The 14,069-nt window shown below is 45.3% G+C and overlaps 1 long non-coding RNA gene across 2 annotated transcripts in view; it reads right to left on the bottom strand.

Moving 5' to 3' along the window:
* The window catches only part of LOC128324353 (uncharacterized), a 108,349-nt gene that overhangs the window by 79,849 nt on the left and 14,431 nt on the right, over window positions 1-14,069 (bottom strand). The gene's annotated exons all lie outside the window — the stretch shown is intronic.

Below are 14,069 nucleotides of genomic sequence, written 5' to 3'. Positions count from 1 at the left end.
ATTGCTGAGTGGTGTAAGAGCCAGAAGGCTAATACACTAGCAGTTAGAGAGACACTTAGAGAGAAACTGCTAGGGAAGGTACGAGTGAGGGAGCTGTTCATACTCTAACCTGCAAGGCCTTGGCACAGAAGCTAGCATGTTTGCTTGTTTGTATTTTGAATTTTTTTGGACTCTTGCCAAACTAATCTTTTATCTACTGTTCCTGTACTGCTTTTCCATTTTTTAAAACCTTGTACCATAAGTAAACCTGTCTTTGTTTTTCCTGTAATTTATTGGTGTCTCTGTCAGCTATTTTAGTCCCACCTCGTGCCCTTTTTACCACACAACTAAGTTCTGTGTTGCTTTCAAATGACAGAGGGTTCAGTGCCAGCAACCCTACACAGTTGCACAGGTTTGAAAGTCTTTTTGGTGTCAGCAGATGGTTAGACTGAGGGCCAGCTGCAGCCAAGCACTCACAAAGACATACAGTTATGCCTCAGAGAGCCAATTTGAGGAGGATTATAATAGTTTCCATAGGAAACAACTGGCTCCAATTGTCCCTTTTTACCAAGTACAGTCCCTATTCTCTGCTACCTCTTCCTAATATATCACTAGATCAGTTTTGTTACTCTTTAGGAACAGATTTTTTTTTTAAATGCATACGAGAGTGTTCTAGCTTACTTTTCTATCCACCCCACCCAACCAATGACTATGTAGAAGTAAATGTTGCTTAATGTGTTTGTATTGCAGTTATAGCATAACTGCAAGCAGAGTAGGGATGTAAACAAAACCAGCTGGAGTGGTTTGATCTGAACTTGGTTTGAGCTGGGTGCCCTGGCATGAGTACCCATTTGCCTGAGCTGACCCATGGTTCGGCTCAAACTCAAACCGTGCTTGTGCCTGTTCTAAATGGCTTGCCAGAGGGAATAATGTGGAGTTCAACTACCCCATTATTCCCTGTGTGTAGTAGCTAGGGGCACTGAAATGGGTTGGGTGGTAGGGCGCCATGGGTGCCAAATACCAACCAACCTCTAAAGCAATTTGGCACTCAGGTGATTTTAAAGGAATATTTTAGATTGAAGTAGTTTTGGTTTTTCTGCCATAGGGAATAATGGGGATACGCAGGGGCCCCATTATTCCCCATGAGTAGTGCCTAGGCACCACAAAGTGAGTTGGGGGTAGGGCACCATGGGTGCAAAGTTACTGCTCAATCTGCAAGGCATTTGGGCACTCTGGGGATTTTTGGGGAATTTTTTAAATGTATTTTAGATCCTTTCATGCGTTATAACATTTTCTCATAATGAATCCCTATGAAGAACTTGTATAGCAACCAAGAAGCTATGCTTTGTTTAGATTCTTTGATGTTACATAAGTTCTTCATAGGGATTCATTATGAGAAAAAGTTATAACACATGAAAGAATCTAAAATACTTAACAATTCCAAATCACCAGAGTGCCACACTGCCTTGTGAGTTGGGTGGTAACTTGACACTCATGGCACTGTACCATCCCCATCCCCATTATTCCCTATGGCAGAAAAATACAAAACCACTCCAAACTAAAAAAAAATCCTTAAAAATCACCTGAGTGCCTAATTGCCTTAGGGTTAGGTGGAAGTTGGGTCTCAAAGGGCCTGACCACACAACCCATTTTGGAATACATAGGCACACTGCCACCCAAAACACCAAATGCAAACTACACTAAAAAAACATACAATAAACTAAAAATCTAGACTCAGGAAGCCACAAACCTAACTACAGTCAGACACCACAAACCAAACAAACCACGGACCTAACTACAAACCACAAACCTGACTAAGACAACCACAAATTAAACTAACAAGATACTACTACAACATACAGCAAACTACTACAAGCCTTAGCCTGCTGGACCCACCAAGCCAATCACCAAAAACCTAACTGCAGAGATATCAGAAACCAAGCAAACCACAAACCTAACTACAAACCACCAGCAACACAAACTACAAAGAAAGCATTTAAAAATGAGCATTTAAAAACAAAACCACAAGCTTTTAAAAGCAAGCATTTGAAAAACAGACAGCATGTAAGAATGAGCATTTTAAGAACAAACATTTAAAACACTTAAAAGCATTTAAAATAATGAACCTTGAAAAGTCTTCTTTTCTTCTCTTGATGCATGCTAAAATAAAGGAAAATTCTGCCTCAGACTGGCAGGACCATGATCAGAGAGCAAGGCTCTCAGACACATGGTAGCACCAGATCACTGGTGGTGCATGTGTGCATGGTGTGTGTGTGCATGCTAGAGCTCAGGAAGGAAACAAAGCAAATATATATATATATATATATATTTTATTTTATTAAAACATTTTTATACCGCCCAAAACTCACGTCTCTGGGCAGTTTACAACAGAATAAAAAGAAAGTAAAACATTCGTTAAGACAAAAATGGGGGGGGGAGACACACTTCACAACAATTTTAAATTTTCAAAATAATACAGCATTAAAACCATTAAAATAACATTAATTAAAAGCCTGGGTGATTAAATGTGTTTTTAAAGACTTTTTAAAAGCTGTCAGAGATGGGGAGGCTCTTATTTCACTAGAGAGTACATACCAAAGCCTTGGGGCAGCAACGGAGAAGGCTCGTCCCTGAGTGGCCACCAGACGAGCCGGTGGCAGCTGCAGACAATCCTGTCCAGCAGATCACAGTGGGTGATGGGGTTCATGCAGAAGAAGGCGTTCCCTTAAATACCCAGGGCCCAAACTGTTTAGGGCTTTATAGGTTATAACCAGCATCTTGTATTTTGCCTGGAAACATATCGGCAGCCAGTGTAGCTCCTTCAATACAGGAGTTATATGGTCCCTCCGAGATGACCCAGAGACCAGCCTGGCTGCCGCATTCTGGACCAGCTGTAGTTTCCGGACTACGTACAAGGGCAGCCCCACATAGAGTGCATTACAGGAATCCAGTCTGGAGGTTACCAGCAGATGTACCACCGTTTTGAGGTAATTCACCTCAAGAAACGGATGCAGCTGGCGTATCAGCCGAAGCTGATGGAAGGCACTTCTGGCTACCGCCTCAACCTGGGACACCAGGGAGAGGCTCGGATCCAGAAGCACCCCTAGATGGCGTACGTGTTCCTTCTGGGGAAGTGTGACCCCATCCAGAACAAGCAGATCAAAATCGTCTCTCAAGTTCCAACCCCGGACAATGAGTACCTCCGTCTTAGCTGGATTCAGTCTCAGTTTGTTATCCCCCATCCAGCCCTTCACCGACTCCAGGCAGGCATTAGGGAGGTTATGCCCTCTCTCGATGATGCTGGCATGGAGAAAAATATTTGGGTGTCATCAGCATACTGGTAGCACGCTGCACCAAATCTCCTGATGATCTCTCCCAGCGGTTTCATGTAGATGTTAAACAACATTGGAGACAATATGGAGTCCTGGAGAACACCATACAAAAGTTCAGATTCTGAAGAACAGCTGTCTCCAATGGACACCATCTGGAACCTGCCCGAGAGGTAGGAGCGGAACCACTGCAAAGCAGTGCCTCCAACTCCCAACCCCCTCAGACGCTCCAGAAGGATACTATGGTCGATAGTATCGAAAGCCACCGAGAGGTCCAGAAGGACCAACAGAGTCACACTTCTTCTGTCAATTGCCAATTGGAGATCATCCATCAGGCTGACCAAGGCAGTCTCCACCCCATAGCCAGCCCGAAAACCAGTTTGAAATGGGTCAAGATAATCCGTTTCATCCAAGACAGTCTGGAGCTGGGAGGCCACCAGCTTCTCAATTACCTTGTCCAGCCATGGAAGGTTGGAGACAGGCCTGTTGTTCAAATCCGAGGAATCCAAGGTAGGCTTTTTCAGAAGCGGTCTAATAATTGCCTCCTTAAGACAAGGAGGCATCCTACCTTCCCTCAGAGATGCATTTATAATCTCTACCAGGCCTTCTGCAACAACCCCCTTGCCAGATAATATAAGCCATGTTGGACAAGGGTTAAGAGAACAGGTGGTAGGCCGCACCATTCCAATCAGCTTGTCCACATCCTCAGGAGTCACAAACTGGAACTGATCCAACCTAATCACACAAGAGGAGTCGCTGGACACCTCCACATGAGACACTGAGGTAATTGTGGAGACGGAGTCTAAGTCGGCCTGAATACGAGAGATTTTTTCCACAAAGAATTCATTAAACACATCACAGCAGGTAATCGATGGATCCAGATTCTGATTCAAGGGAGGAGGGGCACTCACTAGCCCACTCACAACCCTGAACAAATCCGCCAGACGTGAACTTGTGGGTACAATATGGGCAGAAAAGAATCTCTTCTTTGCCACACGTATTGCCTGAGCAAAGGTCTTCAAATTAGCTCTATGTTGCAATCTGTCAGATTCAAGCCGAGTCTTTCTCCACTTGCGCTCCAGTTGTCTACCTTGCTGCTTCAGCCCCTGTAGTTCTTCTGTATACCAAGGGGCCAGTTTTGAAGCTGCCCCAGTGAGTTTGCTGTTCCAATTCTCCACCAGGGCATCAACAGGATCACCAGCAGAGCCAACACTAAATCCCTCCAAGGCTTCTTGAAATCCTATTGGATCCAACAACCTTCTCGAGCAGATCATCCTAATAGTTCTCTTGCCCCGTGAAGGTGGGAAGCGATTGTGAGTCCGACCTTAACCAGATGGTGGTCTGTCCATGACAATGGGGAAATCACAGGATTCCCCACCCACGGAACACCACCCTGATCAGAGTGAAAGACCAAATCAATCATGTGACCAGCAATGTGCGTCGGCCCTGAGACCACTTGGGATAGGCCCATTGTCATCATGGCTGCTATGAGCTCCAGAGGCACCCTGGACAAATTGGTCCCAAAGTGAACATTGAAGTCCCCCAGCACCACAAGCCTGGGGGACTCCAACACCAAGTCCAAGACCAAGTCCGTCAGCTTAGTTAGGGACTCTGTTGAGCAGCAGGGCGATCGCTACACCAACAGAAGTCCCAGTATTTTGTGGATATATATATATATATATATATATATATATATATATATATATATATATATATCCTCTATAATAAAGCCCTTGAGTGTAATCCCGTGTCCCTGCCCGTGTCTTTCTCGGCTGTTCTGGGCATGCGCAGAGCGCATGCCCAGAATGTCTGAGAAAGATACGGCCACAGGGACACAGCGGCCATGTTGAGGGAGAAGTGGGCCAAGAAGGAACTACGGGGAGGGAGAAGCTGGGATCGGGGAGGGCAGAGGCGGCTGCGGTGGGTACGGCCGAGCGGCCGCGAGACTGGGCCCGCTGGCGGCAGGGGAACTGAGCCCCCTGGTGGCCGCTGGCGGTGGTGGACACTGCAGGGCGACTGGGGCCAATGGCGGCGGCGGTGGGGAGAGGACTGGGCCTGGCCCGCTGGCGGCGGACTGGGCCCGCTGGCGGCGGACTGGGCCCACTGGTGGCGGTGGCCACACTCGGCCCCGCCAGAGACGGAGGGAATGGGAGGTGAAGCCGGGTGGGGGAAAGAGGACTGGTGGGGTGACGATGGGTGACGGCATGGGAGGAGGAAGTGGGTGGCGGGGTGAGAGGGAACCCACCACGGCCGGCCATGGAGGTCCCGGGAGCAGGCAACGGCCGGAGGAGCTAAAAGCGCACCCGAAAGGAGGAAGCACAGCAGGCAGACTGACGATGAGGTGGGCGGCTCAGAGAGAGAGCTACTCCCGGGCGGGCTCCTCCTCCTTTTAGCGCCAACCACAGAGAGGAGAAAAACGGCGGGCGCAGAACGGACTATGGAGAAGGCAGAGATGGCAGCAGGGGGATCGGGAGGACTGAGGGAGGAAGGAAAAGACAGAGAGAGAGAGAGGGAGAGAGAGAGAGAAGGGAGGGAGGGAGGGAGACAGGACAATAGAAAGACGGAAAGAAGGAAAGAAGGAAGGAGAGAAAAGAGAGAGAAGGGAGGGAAAAGGACAAAAGAAACAAGGAGGGAGGGAGGAAAAGAAAGAAAGAGAGAAGTAATGAAGGAAGGAAGAAGAAAGAAAAAGGAGAAAGGAGTGAGGGAGAAGGACAAAAAAACCCCAGAAGGGACGGAGGAGCAGCCAGCCCCAAAGAGCGAGGCCGTTAAAGAAACAAAAGAGGAAAAGAGAAAGAAAACAGAAAGATGGGAGTGAGAAGAGGTGGAAGAAAGGAAGGAAAGGAGAGAGAGGGAGAGGGAGAGAGAGAGAGAAGAAAGTAAGGAAAGGAAAGAGTGGAAGAGGGAGAGAAAAGGAAGGAATGAAAGAGAGAGAAAAAAGGGGGGGAAAGGAAGGAAAGGAGGGAGAGAGAGAGGGAGAAGGAATAAAGGAAACAAAAAAACAAAAAAAAGGTACTAGCGGCCGTTATTTTAACGGGCTTAAAAATACTAGTGTGTATGTGTATGTGTATGTGTATGTGTGTGTGTGTGTGTATGTGTGTGTGTGTGTATACACACACACACACACACACACACACACTGTTGTATAAATATATACAACATTTTTAAAACATTATTTACTATTTACAATATCAGGTTCCTAGTGTGTGTGTGCTCCGCCATGGCCCCCAAATGCTTCTGGGCAGAGGGATCAGTTGGTCAGCATCACAGGCAATGCCAGTGGGGTGCATTCATGCATGTCAACAGCACTAGTGGCAGACTGTGACATGTGTGTTTTTGCTAGGGTGAGGATGGGGTAAGCAGCTCTGAAGCAGTGCTGCAGGTCGGTGAGGAGGGACAAGTCACACTCACTCACCCTCCACTTCCAGCTTGGAGTAGCCCAGCAGGGGAAGGTTAACCTGGAGAGAAACCAGTTGCTCCACCAAGCTGGAGTCCTGGCATGAGTGATGGACTGTGACCATGTCCCCAGCCATGGAGAACACCCTCTTGCTCTGGACACTGGTCAGCAGACATGAGAGGAGGCATCTAGCAACCACCACCAAGTCTGGCCAAACTTGATGACGTACTGTCCAGAACTGAATGTGGTCCATATCTGGGTCTTCCTCCAACACCTCTTTCAGGTACTTCAACACAGTCTGGACAGCACTACTACAGGGCCTAGTCGGCCAAGCACCCCTAGCAAGGCACCACCCCCTGCTTGAACCACGGAGTGGAACGAGCAGGTGGAACTGCTGGCTGAATTGGTGTGCCTTCCAAGGATGCTGTGCTACTGTAGACATTTTTTCCTATATTGGCAAAATAATTCCATTTTATACATCCCCTCAGTTTCTTATTTCTCAAGATGGCTTCTCCATTTCAGAGCTATTTCTCTAAAGATGTGTTTCTTGTACATCTTTTCTGTGCCTACCATTGCTGATTTCACAATAGCTTCAATGTTTGTTTGTTTAGGTTTTTTTCTCCTTGAATTCCTTTAAGAATAGTACCCTTTTCACAAAGATTACTGCCAGAGGCTTATCTAGGGAAAATAGCGCCTAGGGCAAGCACTGAAAGTGCGCCCCCTGTCCAAACATCTGACACCCATCTTTCAGATAACTTTACCTTAATAACAGCTGAAAAATACAAGTCAAGCTCGTTAATCTTTTAATATTTCAAAAACTATTTCACAGTGAACGTAGACAGACAAAAAAATGCTGGAAAACTACAAATTTCAGTATGCTGGGGCTCATGAAATACCCAAATACTATGTGGAGGTGTACTTGGAAAACTGAACAGAAGTGTCTGTCTAATTCTCTACTATGCATTGTAGCATCACTATTACATAAGTTTTAAAAATAAATGGAGAATTTGACTTTTCCCAGATACTCTGAAAATAATTAAAGGATATGCAGAGTAAACTGTGTCACTGCTTGGAATATATTCTAGTTTTTCAGAAAGACAGTTAAAATGAGAGAAAGAGAGCAAGAAACTCCCAGTGGGCCTTAATACTAAGGATTTCACACTGATTCAAAGACAAACTCACCATTAATTGCCATATAATTAAGACATCACATTTAACTCACTTATCACAAGAAGCAAAGTAAGAGCAAATCCTAGCTGCTAGATACAATCCTAGCTCATATGTTTCAGCTAAGTATTCACAAGCCCTACATAGTGCCAAACGAAATATGTGTACAGTGACTTTTTATTTATTTATTTATTTATTTATTTATTTATTTATTTATTTAACACATTTCTATACCGCCCTAACCCAAGGTCTCAGGGCGGTTCACAACAACAAATACTAAAAACAATTTAAAACAAATAATAAACAATCAAAAGTTTTAAAATTTTAAAAGTTAAAAAGTTAAAAAGCTAAAAAGTTAAAAAGCTTGAGTAAAAAGATGAGTCTTTAAATCCCTTTTAAAAGCCACTAGAGATGGGGAGACTCTTATTCTCACGGGAAGTGCGTTCCAAAGTCTCGGGGCAACAACAGAGAAGGCCCGTCCCTGGGTGGCCACCAAACGACATGAAGATAGCCACAGACGAGCCTCCCCTGATGAACATAGTGGACGATGGGGATCATGCAGAAGAAGACGCTTTCTTAAATACCGTGGGCCTAAGCTGTTTAGGGCTTTATAGGTTATAACCAGCATTTTGTATTTTGCCCGGAAACCTATCGGCAGCCAGTGCAACTCCTGTAATATAGGAGTAATATGGTCTCTTCGAGATGACCCGGAGACCAACCTGGCTGCCGCATTTTGTACTAATTGTAGTTTCCGGACTAGGTACAAAGGCAGCCCCACATAGAGCGCATTGCAGTAATCAAGTCTGGAGGTTACCAGCAAGTGTACTACTGTTTTGAGATCATGAACTTCAAGAAACGGACGCAGCTGGCGTATCAACCGAAGCTGATAGAAAGCGCTTCTGGCCACTGCCTCAACCTGGGAAACCAGGGAGAGGTGTGGATCCAGAAGCACTCCCAGACTGCGTACCTGTTCCTTCTGAGGAAGTGTGACCCCATCTAGAACAGGTAGATCAATATCGCTTCCCGAGTGACGACCACGCACAATAAGTACCTCCGTCTTGTCTGGATTCAGTCTCAGTTTGTTATCCCTCATCCATCCCATTACTGCTTCCAAGCAGGCATTCAGGGAGGATATGCCTTCTCCTGATGATGTTGACATGGAGAAATAGGTTTGGGTGTCATCAGCATACTGATAACACCCAGCACCAAATCTCCGGATGATCTCTCCCAACGGTTTCATGTAGATATTAAAGATCATTGGAGACAATATGGAGCCCTGAGGGACTCCATATAAAAGCTCAGATTTTGAAGAGCAACAGTCTCCAAGCGACACCATCTGGAATCTGCCAGAAAGGTAGGAGCGGAACCACTGCAAAGCAGTGATTCCCACCCCCAACACTCTCAGACGTTCCAGAAGGATACTATGGTCGATAGTATCGAAAGCCGCCGAGAGATCCAAAAGGACCAACAGAGTCACACTTCCTCTGTCCATTCCCAATTGGAGATCATCCATCAGGCCGACCAAGGCAGTCTCCACCCGATAGCCCGCCCGAAAACCAGTTTGAAATGGGTCTAGATAATCAGTTTCCTCCAAGACCGCCTGGAGCTGGGAGGCCACCACCCTCTCAATCACCTTGCCCAACCATGGGAGGTTGGAGATAGGCCTGCAGCTATTAAACTCTGAGGGGTCCAAGGCAGGCTTCTTAAGAATAGGTCTAATAATTGCCTCCTTTAAACAAGGAGGCATCCTGCCCTCCCTCAGAGAGGCATTTATAATCGCCACCAGGCTCTCCACAACAACCCCCTTGCCAGATAGTATAAGCTACGTCGGGCAAGGATCAAGCAGACAGGTGGTAGAACGTACCGTTCCAAGCAGCTTGTCCACATCCTCAGGAGTCACAAACTGAAATTGATCCAGTCTAACCACACAAGAGGAGTTGCTGGATACCTCTGCATCTGACACTGTGATAACTATTATATTATATTAAATTATTATTATTATTATTATTATTATTATATTATATTATATTATATTATATTAAATTTTTTTACCTGTAGCCCCTTCAGGGGGCTTCCTAAAGGCCATGGGGGGGGTGTCTGCAAAGTTCCCACCCCCCGCTGGCCTCTAGGGCCTCAGAGGGACCATTTGAGCATGTGTGGTGGCCAATTTTTAATTTTTTTAAAAAAAAATGGCCACTGAAAATGAAATGGCCACTGTGCATGCTCAAATGGCCTCTGCGTGTCCTGGCATGGCCTGGGCAGGCCATTTGAGCTTGTGCAGTGGCCATTTTGTTTTCAGCAGCCATTTTTTTTAAAAAAAATAATTTTAGAAAATGGCACCCCCCTTCAAGTGGCGCCAGGGGCACGTGCCCTGCCTGCCCTACTCTAGATACGCCCCTGATTACTGCAGGGATTCTCCATATAGACATTCACTCATATCAAGTTCAGATCTAGTTTCTTCAAAGAATCTAGCAATCATGCACCTCTTGCTTTATCAATTCCCTATTCACTTGGCCTTGGGAAAGGTGAGGACCACACTACTATCTTCCTTTTTCTTATATATAAGGGAGGAAAGAAGAGTCCATAGAAAGTTCCAAGGAACCAACTGCAATCAAACCAACTTCTGGGCAGTGATTGAACTGGCATACCTAGAGAGTCTTGCTACCTTTGTACTTCTACCAAATGGTGACTCACCCAATTAACTACCTCAACCCTTTAAAAAAAGAATAGCATGGTTGGCATCTTGTCTTTGGGGTTCCTGGAAACTCCCCACTCAGGAGACCCTTTCCTTGCCTTTTGGCTTTTTTTTTTTTGGTCCAAAATTCCTACAGTTGTTCCAACCACACAGACCCCAGTGTGCTTCCAAGCATAGGACTACTGGTGGATTCCCTATCCAATACTGCCCAGTGGTCTCCTAGGCAAGCATCTGCCTTTGCGCTAGCCCTTGAATCCAACGTTGCACTCACCTCTAAATCTGAGTGGGGCTTGTGCTCAAGCCCAACTTGGACCCCAATGCCAGCCAGGTACCCAGATGCTTTGAACCCCTGGATTAAAGTGTGAGCCTAGGGGAAGAATGGTAGTTCAGTCCTCAAATAACAAAGCAAAACCAGTTTGGTGAGAAAGCAGCAAAGCAAGAGATCTTGAGACAGTTCTTTAGTATTGAAGAACTACAAGTATGTATTTAAAGAAAAGCTTACAAACAAAATGTGAAAAAGCTTGCAGCTTAATTTCAGCTGTAGCTCATGGTTGAAGAGAGAGACCAAAACAAACAGCCATCTCTGGAAAGACAAAACGGAGATGAACTCTAGAAGAACAAAGAGGGGAAGATTCCAGCACTTTTGTCCATGATCTTAACCCCCTCCCCCTGTGGTCACTATGAGACATTGCAGCTGAGAGCTGATGCTGCCAGGGTCCTAGCTCCAACACAGTTTTGGCTACCTCCTACTCCCCAGTGTTAAACGTCTTACTGTGTTTTGGAACCTGGATCTCAAGTTGAGATTTGCCCCTTCCTCCCATCCTCAGCAGCCCAGGAGAGATATGAAATCTGCTCTTTTTTCTCTCTCTCTTCTCCTTTTCCTCCTCCTCTACCTGACCTTTTTACTTCTATTTATTTTTCTGCAAGCGGCTTGACTAAGTCATCTCTCACTTCCCCTTTCTCTCACTCCGTCTCAAAGCAGAATTCAATTCAGCTACTGCAACCAATACTCAATACCCAGTTGCTTTATTGTGCTCTTTCAATAAACCAAATTTCTTTCTAGAAGTCCTTGCTTCCTCATTCTGTTTGCCCCTCCAGAGGTACTCTCCACTAGAGATGAGCCCAAATGGGTTTGGGCAGCCACGGGCAGGATTGGGAGCAGTGCCCTTAAAAAGCAGATAAGCAGATCCTTACCTGCTCCTGCACCACCCCACCACTTTTCCGGGCACAGCGCTTTCTCTACACAGGGCCACATGCAGCATCAACATGCACATGGATGCCATGCATGTGCAGCGGCCATGTGAGTACTGATGTCATGCATAGGCTGAATGGAGCAGCATCACAGCCACACACAGTCTATTGTAGAGTAAGCACCATGCCTGGAAAAATGGTGGGGAGCACAGAAACAGGTAAGGACCGGCTTACCTGCTTTTTAAGGGAACCACTCCTGCCCTGTCAAACCAGTTCGGCTGTGGGCAACTGAGTCAGTTTGGCACTTCCCGGCTTTGCATGCACATGTGAATATCTTCAATGAACAACACAGCAGATCCTTAAAGTAATTCAAATGAGCTTGTCAGACAGGCAAAAACCTTTACAAAATAGGAAGGTCTTCTATCCCTTCCTCACAGTACAATCCTATGTTTACTCAATCAGAAGTAAATTCCATTGGCTGACATGAGAAGGAAAATTAGTCAAAGTAGTTTCATTGAAATTTAAAAGGACAGGTTAGGCCTACAGTCCAATCGTTGATCATTCTAAGTGAGATGTACACAGGCTGCTGTGTTATGCTCAAAAGAACATGGGTGCTGGTTGTAAACATGGGGTGCCAACTTGCCTACTAAGCACAGTGTCATCATTGTTCTGGCGCTGCTCCAATCATTTGTCAGAACAGTGATGACTCTGTACTTCATATACATGAAGGCACCCCACCTCCACTTCCACGATCAACATGCCCATATGCTTTTTAGTAGAATGTAGCACTGTCTGTGCATGTTGCTTAGAATGATGATGGACTATGTGGTATGTAAGCTGATGCATTCAATGAGGCTTACTCCCATTTATGCTAGCATACAATTACAGCTGAAATCTCTAAAGTGCACAGATTATTCTGGTCACTTTCAATGTCCTATCAAAAGCTCAAGAAATCTGGTCATTTTCATAAACCATTAAATAGTTGCTGACTTCACTGTAATGCAGACTGAACTGGCAAGATAGCAGACTTTTTTAAGGGGGGAAATGTGACTTAGACTTCATTTTCCCCAGGGTCCATTCCTATAACAGCAAGCAGCCAGCAGTATATAACAGCACTACTTCCCAAAGAGATCTCAGTTTGGTCACAGGAAAACATGGATGAAGCAGATTGAAAGGTAGAGAAACAGCCTTAAGTCTGCTTCATTTAAAAATGTGTTTATCCTGCTCTGCAACTCAGGATAAAATGTGTTTATCCTACTCTGGTGACAGCTCCTTACATTTTCTTGCACATCCATTGAGCAATATGAGTTTAGAAGGGATAGGCTGCTGGTCATTGGGTATGATCCAGCCAAAGTAAGTATCTTAGATATCAATAGTAGGCTTCAGTTACCAGGCCACTGAGAATACCTGATCAGGGCAGAGCCACCAGTGAGCAGACGGGTTCAAAGAAACTGGCTGTGAGCCACAGATGGGCCACAGGAGCCCTCTAGAGTTCATTTTCAGCCAGGTTGGCTGGCTGGGCTCATTTATTTCCCTTTATCTCCCTTGCTGGAGGGAACCCAAACTAAAATTCTTATTCCCTTTGATAGACTGCAAAAGCGAGTACAGCCAAAATTAAAGCTGTGATTGCATGAAACCGTATTAAGTATGCTTTATCAAATTCTTTCCCTAATCAACTCGGAATTCTTTTGAATTATTTTCCTCAAGACTGAAAATGTAAATGCTTTAAACTAGTTGATTTATCTTGATTACTCTGATTTATCTTGATTACTCTGATTTTGGCAGACCAAGTATGAACTCTCATAAGCTGATTCTAGATTCCCTCTAATACTGATTCTAGAGGGATAGCCGTGTTAGCCCTAGTTCTCACAAATAGCTGGTGAGGTGCTGGTAAACCACTGACTCAGCTGTATTTCATGGCCTCATGTGATGTATGCTCCACAATGATTTCAATGGGAAGAAAAATAGCATGCCAGGTCTAGGTTAGAACCTTTATCCCTGCCATCTGGTTTTCTATGTGCAGGGTGTGAGGTGTGTGTGTGTGTGTGTGTGTGTGTGTGTGTGTGTGTTGGTTTTTGTATGGGAAAACATTCAGTCACATGGGTGACCAGTAATCTACAACCTGGTCCTGTGGATGACTGCAGTGTAGTGGCATAAAGGTTTACCATCCTAAACTTTTACTAGGTTGACCATCTCATTTGCTGTTTGTGAGAATTAAGGTTCACTTTATTACCACCACCACCCGAATTAATATTTGACAATCTGTCCTTTGACATTTAAACAAAGAGTCCTGCTACATCTTAAAGCCTTCAAT

Source organism: Hemicordylus capensis, chromosome 4 (assembly GCF_027244095.1).
Source record: "Hemicordylus capensis ecotype Gifberg chromosome 4, rHemCap1.1.pri, whole genome shotgun sequence".
Classification (NCBI taxonomy): Eukaryota; Metazoa; Chordata; class Lepidosauria; order Squamata; family Cordylidae; genus Hemicordylus; species Hemicordylus capensis.
Note: the sequence above shows the minus strand (reverse complement) of the source record. Positions and strands in the feature narration are given on the sequence as shown.